This window comes from Gorilla gorilla, chromosome 12 (assembly GCF_029281585.2).
Source record: "Gorilla gorilla gorilla isolate KB3781 chromosome 12, NHGRI_mGorGor1-v2.1_pri, whole genome shotgun sequence".
Lineage (NCBI taxonomy): Eukaryota > Metazoa > Chordata > Mammalia > Primates > Hominidae > Gorilla > Gorilla gorilla.
This window is the reverse complement of record NC_073236.2, coordinates 79,088,103-79,097,293: the sequence shown is the minus strand read 5'-3', so window position 1 is coordinate 79,097,293 and position 9,191 is coordinate 79,088,103. Positions and strand designations below refer to the sequence as shown.

The 9,191-nt window shown below is 46.1% G+C and overlaps 1 pseudogene; it reads left to right on the top strand.

The window, feature by feature from the left end:
- The first annotated feature begins 4,485 nt into the window (after positions 1–4,485).
- Positions 4,486–4,922, top strand: LOC101151026 (large ribosomal subunit protein uL24-like; annotated as a pseudogene).
- The last annotated feature ends 4,269 nt before the right edge of the window (positions 4,923–9,191 follow it).

The following is a 9,191-nucleotide window of genomic DNA, read 5'->3' as shown; positions in this document are numbered from 1 at the left end:
GGGAGACTGAGGCAGGAGAATCAATCACTTGAGCCTGGGAGGCAGAGGTTGCAGTGAGCAGAGATAGTGCCACTGCACGCCAGCCTGAGCGACAGAGCGAGACTCCATCTCAAATAAATAAATAAATAAACACAATCTGTTAAGATGGGATGAAAGTTATCATAACTGAATTTCCCATGGCTTTTGAGGTTTCCCATGGTCTTCAAGAACTGATATGATCTGGCCCTTGGGGTGTCCTCCAGCCACAACCCAGGCCTTATGCCATTTGCTAATTTCGTTTTCCAGGTATGTCAGCCTTCCATCAGCTCCTAGATGAGCTGTTCCTACCACAGGTCCTTTGTATCTATTGTTTTGCCTGCCTGGGATAGTCTTCTGCCTCTTCTCATTTAAATGTCACCTCTTTAAAGAAACCTTCCCTGAGTGCCCTATGCAAGTAGGTCAGCCTCCTTAGTCCTTGTCACCACACTCTGCCTATTTCCTGCCATAACATTAATCAGAGTCTTACTTTCTTATTGACCGGTTATTGATCATCTGTTCCCCACACAAGAATGTAAACACCATGAAGACAGGAATCTGATTTGTTTTGCTCTCCTAGACTTTATGTGCCTGGTGCAGAAGTCTACCAGCCAGAGATGTCTTCCTGATACAGCTGCCACTGATTTAGAAAAAATCATTAATGTGATTCATACAGTAAAAGCCAAGACACCTCGATGGATTTCATGCAGAATTATCCACATAACAGAATTTAGGATATTCCCTAAAAGCCACAAACCCTAGCTAGTCTTGAGGTTTGAAATTTTGAGTTCAGTTCTGAAATGTTTGTATTATGGTTAATTCTGCACAATGGCCACTAGAGGGGGTCATAGCCAAATACTATACTCTGAAATTTCAGATTTTTCAGAGTTAGAATTTTTTGAAGTTCTGCAGCCCAACCCTACTTTCAGCTTCCCTGACAGATGTCCATCCCACTTCTTTAAAAACAAACAATATATGATGAAGTCACTACCTCGTGGGACAGACTATTCTTCAGCAGGGCAGCACCGTTACTTAGAAAGTGCTCTTTCTCCTTGACCTATCTGTAACTGCCCCTCCTTGCCTAAAACCATTAAGAGACCAACACTAGGCCAGGAGCGGTGGTTCATGCCTGTAGTCCGAGCACTTTGGGAGGCCGAAATGGGCGGATCACTCGAGGCCAGGAGTTGGAGCCCAGCCTGGCCAACATGGCGAAACCCTGTCTCTACTGAAACTGCAAAAAAATTAGCCAGGCGTGTTGGCCAGAGCCTGTGGCCACAGCTACTTCGGAGGCTGAGGCATAAGAATCGCTTCAGCCTGGGAGATGGAGATTACAGTGAGCCGAGATCTTGTCACTGCACTCCAGCCTGTGGGACAGAGGGAGACTGTCTCAAAAATAAAAATAAATCAACACGTAGAAGCAGATCTTAAGATGACGGGGGAAAAGCCAGGCACGGTGGCTCACACCTGTAATCCCAACACTTTGGAAGACTGAGGCAGGCAGATCACTTGAGGCCGGGAGTTCGAGACCAGCTTGGCCAATGTGGTGAAAGCCCGTCTATACTAAAAATAGACAAATTACCCAGGCGCCTGTAATCCCAGCTACACAGGAGGCTGAGGCAGGAAAATCGCTTGAACCTGGGAGGCGTTGGTTGTAGTGAGCCAAGATTATACCACTGCACTCCAGCCTGGGGAATAGAATGAGACTTCATAGCAAAAAAAAAAAAAGAGAGAAAAGAAAAGAAAATAAGAGAAAAAAGAAAAGAAACCAATGCTACTTTGGGTTCTAAGCTGAGCCATACTGTCTAGAATATCATTTAGAGTCTTGGCCAGTCTATGCCAGCATGCTTCCCACCCTTCCCATCCTCAGCCACTGCTCCAGATGGAAGGTCCCTGTGTTTTCTCTCCATTGACCCACTGGCCCACTGCTCGCACAGTAAACCTACCTCCAACATTGTCAGCACCCCTCCCACAGGAAACTGCTTAGTTTCTTGCCATGACTGAAAGCTGGCTGTCCTGAAGAAGGTCTGGCTCCCCTGCCTTTGTCTCCAGGAAAGGTGGCAGGTTCTCCCAAGGCCCCAATATCCTAAGCAGGATTGGCATTTGCCCAGCTGCCAGCACCGCTCTCAAGGCATCACTTCTGCTGGGAGATTTGTGTCATTCTGGTGCTCCACCACCCCTTGTTTATCTACTGGTCAAGCCAGCACAGAAGACTTTGGGTTCTCATGTCAATCCAGTACCACCCTATTCTGTGCGGATAACTTGTCCATTCCACTCACCCCTTCATTGCGCCCACAACTGGGATCTCACATTGGACCTCACATGGGCCCTAGTAATTCTCTCCAGTTTACTCAGTCCCCATTCCCCATACTATCTCCTGCCTCTCACTAAGTTTCCACTGCATTTGCTCCTCACAGCTCAGCCTTCCACTTCTTTTCCTATCCAACCTACACTCCCACTATTATTTTTCTGAGCTCCTTAATATCCTTACCCACTTATCTTTCTTCCCCGTTGCCCAGTCAAAACCCCAACTGTATAAATCCAACCGTTGTCCCTTTTTGTTGCTCCTACACTAAACACTGCTAGTGAAGATAACAATAGCAAATATTTATTGATAACTACTTTACAAGATAGCACTATTATTATCAGTAGATAATGAAAGAGAAAAACAAGGTCCTGAGGGAATTAGTAAATTGCCCTAGGTTACACAGGGAGTAAGCCACACAATCTGGCTTAATTAAATGTGTTGAAAACATGTAAAGGCATGGTGGCTCACGCCTGTAATTCCAGCACTTTGGGAGGCCAAAATGGGCAGATCACTTGAGGCCAGGAGTTCAAGACCAGCCTGGCCAACATGGCAAAACCCCATCACGACTAAAAATACAAAAATTAGCCAGGCATGGTGGCATGCACCCAGCTACTCGGGAGGCTGAGGCAGGAAAGTCACTTGAACCCGGGAGGTGAAGGTTGCAGTGAGCCGGGGCAACAGAGCAAGACTCCATCTCAAAAAAAAAAAAAAAAGATATAGATGATGAGAACATATTTAGCAAGCTTGATCTAGTGGACAAATATAGAACACCATCTCCAATAAGTAGACAAGCACGCATGCATTTACAAAGATTGACAATGAACTAGGTAAGTAGTACTGAAAATTTTTGGTCTCTGAACCCCTGAACATACTTAAATATTTTATGTATAAGTTATATTTACACACTTAAAATTACTGAGGACTCAATGAACTTGTGTTTATTCGGGTTATATTTACCAATATTTACTATATTAGAAATTAAAACTGAAAGATGTTTTATCTATGAACATAGTAAATAAATTTAAAAATAACAATAGGCCAGGTGGCTCATGTCTATAATCCCAACACTTTGGGAGGCCAAGGTAGGAGGATCATTTGAGGCCAGAAGTTCAAGACCAGCATGGGAACGTAGTAAGACCCTGTCTCTACAAAAAATAGAAAATATAAAATAAAATAACAGTAATTAAAAACCCATTACATGTTCTCATAAACAAAATTTTTGTGGAAAAAAATGCCATTTTTAAAAAAAAGGGATGGGGGAGAAAATGGCATTGTTTTACATTTTGACAAATCTTTTTAACATCTGGCTGAATAGAAAAGAGCTGGATTCTCATAGCTTCTGCATTCAGTCTGTCGGGATGTGTTGTCTTGGTTGAAGTCCATAAAGAACACCCAGCTTCACATATGAGAGAAAGAAAAGCAGCCCCAGATGCCCAGCCAGGCCTTGGTTCTTCCAGGAGCTGGCCTGGCACACAGCTGGCCTGGCACACAGCTGGCCTTCATAGTTTCCTGCTGAACGTAATGTCACAGAACATCCACATCAGACAAGGCCACCCTGTGACTGTGATGAACCAAACAAAAACAGAACCAGGAACTTGTCCGAAATGACCAAACATCCTCCTTTTCCAGTCAATCTGAGTCACTGCTCACAGCTACAGCGTGGCTCCACTGAGCCCTTCTCTTCTCCTTTCCTGCAGCTGCTGTGGTGGAGTGCCACAGACCTGATGGCTTCAAACAGAATATAGCCTCTCTCGGTCCTGGAGTCTAGAAGTCCGAAGTGAAGGGATAGGTGGGGCCATGCTCCCTCTGAAGGCTCCCGGGAGAATCCTTCCCTGCTGCTTCCAGCTTCTGGTGGCTCCAGGCGTTCCTTGGTTGGACAACTTCAATCTCTGCCTCCACCTTCCCATGGCCTTCTCTGTACCTGTCTCAAATCTGCCTCTGCTTTTCTCTTCCCCTAGGTAATCCAGGTAATCCAGGATGATCTCCTCTTGAGATCCTTAATTACATCTACAAAGATCCTTTTCCAAATAAGCTCACATTTACAGGTTCTGGGGGTTGGGATGTAGACATACCTTTTGGGGGGGCCACCATTCAACCCACTATACCTTCCCATAAATAAGATTTATTAAACCTTTGCAGCCATCACCAAAGGTGGAACAGCCAAAATGAAGTACAATCCCTTTGTGACTTCTGACCGAAGCAAGAACTGCAAAAGGCATTTCAATGCACCTTCCCACACTCGCAGAAAGATTATGTCTTCCCCTCTTTCCAAAGAGCTAAGACAAAAGTACAATGTTCGATCGAAGACCATCCAAAAGGATGACGAAGTTCAGGTTGTGCGAGGACACTGTAAGGGTCAGCAAATTAGCCAAATAATCCAGGTTTACAGGAAGAAATATGCCATCTACATTGAACGGGTGCAGTGGGAAAAGGCTAACAGCATAGCCGTCCCTGTGGGCATTCACCCAGCAAGGTGGTTATCACTAGACTAAAACTTGACAAAGGCCACAAAAAGATCCTTGAACGGAAAGCCAAATCTCGCCAAGTAGGAAAGGAAAATGGCAAATACAAGAAAGAAACAATAGGGAAGGTGCAGGAATAAAATAGTCTTTTTTTTTTTTTGAGACGGAGTCTCGCTCTGTCACCCAGGCTGGAGTGCAGTGGCGCGATCTCGGCTCACTGCAAGCTCCGCCTCCTGGGTTCACGCCATTCTCCTGCCTCAGCCTCCCGAGTAGCTGGGACTACAGGCGCCCGCCACCACACCCGGCTAATTTTTTGTATGTTTTAGTAGAGACGGGGTTTCACCATGTTAGCCAGGATGGTCTCGATCTCCTGACTTCGTGATCCGCCCGCCTCAGCCTCCCAAAGTGCTGGGATTACAGGCATAAGCCACCGCACCTGGCCAAAATAATCTTATATGAGCTTTCATTAAAACTTGAAGTGCGACCACGCATGGTGGCTCACACCTATAATCTCATCACTTTGGGAAGCTGAGGCGGGCAGATCACAAGGTCAGGAGTTCAAGACCAGCCTGGCTAACACCGTGAAACCCCGTCTCTACTAAAAATAGGAAAAAAATTAGCCAGGCGTGGTGGCGCATGCCTGTAATCCTAGCTACTCAGGAGGCTGAGGCAGGAGAATTGCTTGAACCTGGGAGGCGGAGGTTGCAGTGAACTGAGATTGCGCCACTGCACTCCAGCCTGGGCGACAGAGCAAGACTCTGTCTCAGAAGACAAAAAAAAAAAAAACTTAAAGTGAAAAAACGATTACGATACCCAATTATAGAATTATCCCCATTTCCTAACAATCCAATCCAAAGCAAAACCCCATTTTCTTAAACTGTCCCCAAAATCACCTAACACAAGCCCAAATCTACAAGTGTTTTCTAAAACTATCTTACTAAGGTGCCCAACAGTTCCCTATCATGTATGTTCTCCCTCACTGCAATGATTAACAAATCCAACTTTTCCAATTACAGCTGTGTTCCTGGTGGTCTTTGTCTGGAAGGCATTGACACATGGAAGGAGTAAAGAGTGGTCAGGCGCGGTGGCTCACGCCTGTAATCCCAGCACTTTGGGAGGCCGAGGTGGACGGATTTCCTGAGGTCAAGAGTTCGAGACCAGCCTGGCCAATATGGCGAAACCCTGTCTCTACTAAAAAAGTACAAAAAATTAGCTGGGCGTGGTGGCGCATGTCTGGCACAGTTAGAAAAGGAAGGAGTGGGCCAGATGCAGTGGCTCACGTCTGTAATCCCAGTCCTTTGGAGGCTGAGGCAGGTGGATCACCTGAGGTCAGGAGTTTGAGACCATGGCCAACGTGGTGAAACCCTGCCTCTACTAAAAATACAAAAATTAGCCAGGCGTGGTGGTGCACGCCTGTACTCCCAGCTACTCGAGAGGCTGAGGTGGGAGAATCACTTGAACCCAGGAAGTGGAGGTTTTAGTGAGTCGAGATCATGCCACTGCACCCCAGCCTGGGTGACAGAGTGAGACTCCATCTCAAACAAAAAAAAAAACAAAAAAAAACAAACAAAAAAAAACACAACGACAACAAAAAAAAAGGAAAGAGTGGTCAGGCGTAGTGGCTCATGGCTGTAATCTCAGCACTTGGGAGGCCAAGGTGGGCAGGAGTTTGAGACCAGCCTGGCCAACATGGCGAAACCCTGTCTCTACTAAAAAGTACAAAAAATTAGCCAGGTGTGGTGGCACATGCCTGTAATCTCAGCTTCTCAGGAGGCTGAGGCAGAAGAATTGCTTGAACCTGGGAGGTGGAGGTTGCAGTGAACTGAGATCGCATCATTGTACTGCAGCCTGGGCAACAAGAGTGAAATTTCATCTTAAAAAGAACAAACAACAACAACAAAAAAAAAAGGTTATTGTGGATGTTTTTCTCTGATACTATGCCAACATTCAACAAGTGATGATTTCTTTTTCTTTTTTTTTTTTTTGAGACGGGGTCTTGCTCTGTTGGCCAGGCTATAGTGTAGTGTTGCAACCTCGGCTCACTGCAACCTCCATCTCCTGGGTTTAAGCAATTCTCCTGCATCAGCCTCCTCAGTAGCTGGGATTACAGGCATCTGCTACCACGCCTGGCTAATTTTTGTAGTTTTAGTAGAGGTGGGATTTCACCATGTTGGCCAGGCTGGTCTTGAACTCCTGACCTCAGGTGATCCACCTGCCTCAGTCTACCAAAGTGCTGGGATTACAGGTGTGAGCCACCACACCCAGTCAACAAGAGATGATTTCTCTCTTTTTTTTTTTTTTTTCAGATGGAGTCTCGCTCTGTCACCCAGGCTGGAGTGCAATGGCACGATCTCGGCTCACTGCAACCTCTGCCTCACGGGTTCAAGTGATTCTCCTGCCTCAGCCTCCCAAGTAGCTGGGACTACAGGTGTGCACCACCACGCCCAGCTAATTTTTGTATTTTTAGTGGAGACGGGGTTTCACCATGTTGGCCAGGGTGGTCTCTATCTCCTGACCTCGTGATCTGGCCGCCTCAGCCTCCCAAAGTGCTGGGATTACAGGCATGAGTCACCATGCCCGGCCAACAAGGGATGATTTCTTAAAGGTTACTTGCAATGTGGAATCTGAAACCACATCAATAATCATTCCATACTCTATTACATTAAAATCCATAAGTCTAGGTCAGGCACGGTGGCTCACACCTATAATCCCAGCACACTGGGAGGCCAAGGTATATGGATCACTTGAGATCAGGAGTTTGAGACCAGCCTAGCCAACATGGTGAAATGCCATCTCTACTAAAAATACCAAAAAAAAAAAAAAAAAAAAAAGTCTATTTTGCACTTTGAGTCATTTGTCCAGGCATAATTTTGAACATCATTCATTGGCCACTTGGGAAATATTGGTTCACTGCATTATGCAGACCTTTTGAATGTTCACACATTTCATTATACATTTTTTAACCACACTTTTTAATATCCCCACCAATCTCATCAGAAAAGTCATTTGCTTTAGAAGGACGTCAAACTTACAGAAATAAACATAAGATTTGTGGGGTTTTTTTTTGTTTTTTTTTTTTTTGTTCCTTTTTTTTTTTTTTTGAGACAGAGTCTTGCTCTGTCACCCAGGCTGAAGTGCAGTGGCATGATCTTGGCTCACCGCCAGCTCCACCTCCCGGGTTCATGCCATTCTCCTGCCTCAGCCTCCCTAGTACCTGGGACTACAGGCGCCCACCACCACGCCTGGCTAATTTTTTGTATTTTTAGTAGAGACAGGGTTTCACCGTGTTAGCCAGGATGGTCTCGATCTCCTCTCCTCGTGATCGGCCCACCTCAGCCTCCCAAAGTGCTGGGATTATAGGTGTGAAAGATTTGTTTTTGTTGCTATTGTTATTTTACCTTTTTTTTTTTTTTTTGAGACGGAGTTTCGCTCTTGTTGCCCAGGCTAGAGTGCAGTGGCTCGATTTTGGCTCACCGCAACCTCCGCCTCCCAGGTTCAAGTGATTCTCCTGCCTCAGCCTCCCAAGTAGCTGGGATTACAGGCATGAGCCACCATGCCCAGCTAATTTTGTATTTTTAGTAGGGATGGGGTTTCTCCATGTTGGTCAGGCTGGTCTTGAACTCCCGACCTCAGGCGATCCACCCGCCTTGGCCTCCCAAAGTGCTGTGATTACAGGCATGAGCCACCGCGCCTGGCCTTTTTTTTTTTTTTTTTTTTTTTAACCTTTGCCTAGATGTCAGAGGATGTATGAGGATGCCTGGGCGCTTAGGTAGAAGTTTGCTGCAGGGGCAGGGCCCTCATGGAGAACCTCTGCTAGGGTAGCACAGAAGAGAAATGTGGTATCAGAGCCCCCACACAGAGTCGCTACTGGGGGCACCACCTAGTGGAGCTGTGAGAAGAAGGCCACCATCCTTCAGACCCCAGAATGTTAGATCTACTAACAGCTTGCACCGTGCACCTGGAAAAGCCGCAGACAATGCAAGCCAGTGAAAGCCGCCAGGAGAGGGGCTATACCTGCAAAGCCACAGGGGTGGAGCTGTCCAAGGCCGTGGGAGCCCACCTCTTGCATCAGCATGACCTGGATAGGAGACATGGAGTCAAAGGAGATCATTTTGGAATTTTAAGATTTGACTGCCCTGCTGGATTTCAGACTTGCATGGGGCCTGTAGTCCCTCTGTTTTGACTAATTTATTCCATTCAAAATGGCTATATTTACCCAATTCGTGTACCCCCATTGTATCTAGGAAGTAACTAACTTCCTTTTGATTTTACAGCCTCATATGTGGAAGGGACTTGCCTTGTCTCAGATGAGATTTTGGACTGTGGACTTTTGAGTTAATGCTGAAATGAGTTAAGACTTTAGGGACAGCCGGATGCGGTGGCTCAAGCCTGTAATCCCAGCACTTTGG